We start from the raw sequence: 3,654 nt of genomic DNA, 5'->3' as shown, positions 1-3,654 counted from the left end.
CAATTATTTTATGTATTTTGATATCTTTTATATGGGTTTTGTTAACTTACTTAGTCCTTTTGGCCTTAATTGATTGTTAATTGATTTAATATATTTTATTTTGAATTATTATTTTATAGGGGCAAAATTGTCATATTTTAGTTTAATTGTGACTAATTGATTTTTGAGGACAATTAATGCTACCTTATTCTTAAATTTTTTTTGTAGGTTTTTGGAAGATTTAAAAATAAAAATAAAAATAAAAATAAAAATAAAAGAGTACGAGTGGCAGAAAAAAAGAGAACAGCAAGACAGAGTAGACCAGCGACGGCACTATTCATCATCATCTCCAGCGAGCTGATGGCGTGAAGAGGACCAGAGCTCGACGGAGCCAGCGAAGTGGAGTTGACACCGGTGTGGAACAGCGAGGCAGACAGCGAGACCAAAGGACCAGACGCGTTGCAACAGAAGCAGAGCTGTTGAACGGAGAAATCAAACCTCCATAGTCTTGAGTTCACCTCCCCTCTCTGTCTCTCATCAACCGAAACCCGTCCTTCAGCATTCATCTACCTTTCGCTGCGTTTTTAGCTATGGCTGTGATTATTAAAGCATTAGGTGGAGCTTTACTGATGCAGGGGCTTAGCTAAATCCTTCAATTTTCTAGCACAGTCTTTATGGCTTGAACTTGGAGCTTTCAGCTCTTCTAATCTTTACTTCTTTCATTGTAATTGTGATTTCTAGGTCTTAGAATGAATTTTGCAATGTTTGAATGTGTTCTGATGATTTATATTTGTATTCAGATTGGTTGTAGTTGCTGGAATCTTTGATTAGCATTTGACATTATGCTGTGATTAACTTTAATTTCCTTACATTGTACTTGGTTAGACTATGTTTTGAAATTATGGTGAATATTCAGTGGTAATTCAAGGTGGCTTGGTTATTGTACTAAAAATGTTAATTGTTTTTCTTTGATTCTCTTTAGCTAATTGCGCTTAAACGATTTAGTTGTGAATAATTAATATGCAAGGTAGTTTAGTATTGATTATTCTAATTAAACTGAGTCTAAGGGGTGGCCCTTAGAGCCTTTTGAATTTAGCTAACTCCCAAATTAATTGAAGTAATGATAGCCTTAATCATTGTGCTAGAAGATTGTTTTTCTATTTGCTGTCACTTGTTAATTCTCTTTATTTATTTCATTCATATCCATTTTATAAACTAAAAATTCAAAAATTATATAGGAAAAAAGACAGAAAAATGCAACTTTAACTTCAAAATACCAGAAATGTCTGCCCAATTTGGAAAATCCCCTTTCGGTCTCATCAGACGAAATTGGCATTATTTTGTAAAATGAAAAAACCCAATTGCCCTAAGTATTATTTTAAACAAAAGCTGGGGGGAGCAAAGAAGAGAGAAGAGAGGAGAAGAGAGTGGAGAAGGAAGCTACCGGTGTGGAAGAAGAGAGAAGAGAAGAAGGAAGAGCATTAGGTGGTCACCGTCGAAGAAGAGAAAGGAAAAGAGCGACCGAACGGTTACATTATGGCAATCGATCGAAGGCGAGGAAGAGAGAAGAGGAGTAATTTGCGGTGAGACAGAGGTAAGTTTTTTTTTAACATTCCTTCCTTCTCTGTGTTTGTTGGTGGGTAGTGAAGGTAGAGTCTAAGATTGGGTCTCCAATCTCAGCTCCATCTACATCCTTCCTCCTCACATAAGGTTTGAATTCTAATATCTTGTTGTATGAATCCCTAGAAAATGAAGGAAAGTTGACAGGAATTCGATACTTGTCGCACAAAATTCTAAAGGAAAGAAGAAGAAGAAGAACAACAACAACAACAACAATAATAAAGGATTACAAGCTATCCATCTTGGTTCATCTTACCTCCATATTCATTATTCTTACTTATAATTTTTTTTTGGTTCTGTGTGATTTATGTATTTTTTTTTTTAAAGATTAAGTTCAATTGGTTGGTTTGAACGTGATCAAACGCATTCCAACATAGAGAGAATGCTTTGGTAGCATTAGATTTAGAACTAAACTACCTTAAAGAAATGTGCTATGCTAAATCACAGCTTCGCTAATGTTTGACTGTTTATTCCGGTTTTCTTTATGATAATAAGAATTAATTTGGGTTGTAGAGCTTGGGCAGTCCACTAAGCCAACTTATTTGTGTTATTTTTTAGCTCTGTCACTAACACTGCACCCCTTTGTGTCTCCAACTTCTGTCTCTAATGAGAAAGGTGATGCTGTGTCTCCAACTTCTATCAATAGCACAAATATTTATCTTTAAATTAAAACTTATATGTCCCTGTTGTTTACTTGTTCATGTGTTCTGTTTGCTCTGTGTGTTCCTCTGTTGGAGTTATATTTGCCAGTGTATATTTTAATGTAGGATTAATATACAATCAGAACTTTATCCTATATAATTGTGTCATTATCAATCACAAGTTCCTAACTTTTATTATATTTTTAGTATTCCTCAAATGAAACCCATATGAAGAGATTAATCCTACTCTTAATTATGAAAGTTTACAAATTACGTTTCAAATAACTAGTGCTTCCTTGAACTATGAATTATCAAAACAGTTTATGTCATTTTGATGTTTGGATTGGATCTATTTGAATCGTATGAATAAAAGCTTGTGAATTGTGTTATTCTGGAAAAATGCCTTATAACTCCAGTTTTAAGCTTATAAGGTTTTGCCTAATGCTTTTCAGCTTATAACCCCACCCTCAATAATTGTTTTTTGACATACTTTTATTAATGTGTAATGTGCAGAAAAAATAGTGTTGGAGGGAGAGATATCAACTTCAAAAGGGCCAAGGAATGGGTATGTCTTATTTAGAGAGGAATTTGCTCAAGGGCAAAAATTCAAGGGTGCAGTAGATAGAACTAATAAGGCGAAAGAGGCATGGGCAAGGCTGTCTATCAAGGAGAAGAAAATATATAGTGAAAGGGCTAAACAAATGAGGCCAGAGAAGAAGAAAAGTAAGAGAATATGGAAAATGTTCACTTGTTGCTCTGTTAATCAATTCATGTCACTGGTGGAATTTGTTAAAAGTGATGAAAGTTTAAGATAAAGGATAGAGAACATAGGATTCTTTAAGTTGTTGAATGTGGATTGTGACAGACTCCCACGGGAGTTAATTGTAGCTTTCATTTAATTGTACGATCCAACAACACATCAATTCTGATTGAGGGGAAGGACAAAGAAGTTGAGGCAAATGATGTGGGAACATTGCTTGGTGTGCCCCATAGTGGGCAAGAGGTAAAAGGAGATGTTGATGAAAATCATGACACATATAAGAAGTTGAGGAGAAAGTATGGTGATATTGTTTATAGCAAGATATTAGCTGACATAAAAAGTAGGACGGATGATGAGCATTTCGAATTATTATTTATATTGGTCACACTTGGCACATTTCTAGCTCCAACTTCAAGTGCAAAAGTTGGTGAGAAGTTATTAAGGGTGGTGTGTTCAACTATGAATGGATATGAACAGTATGATTGGGCGACGTACATCATGAATGACCTCTATAAGGAAATGGAAGATTATGTGAATTTGTTCAGGAAGGAGAGGGATCCGTGTTGCACTGTGGGTGGCTGCCTGTACTTCTTACTGGTATGTTTATAGTTAAACATGTTGTTCAATATTGATGTAACTGTTTAATTCAATTGG

This window comes from Neltuma alba, unplaced genomic scaffold (assembly GCF_004799145.2).
Source record: "Neltuma alba isolate B1F8T4 unplaced genomic scaffold, ASM479914v2 tig00003082_pilon, whole genome shotgun sequence".
NCBI lineage: Eukaryota > Viridiplantae > Streptophyta > Magnoliopsida > Fabales > Fabaceae > Neltuma > Neltuma alba.
The sequence above is the reverse complement of the archived record's forward strand: the minus strand, read 5'-3'. Positions refer to the sequence as shown.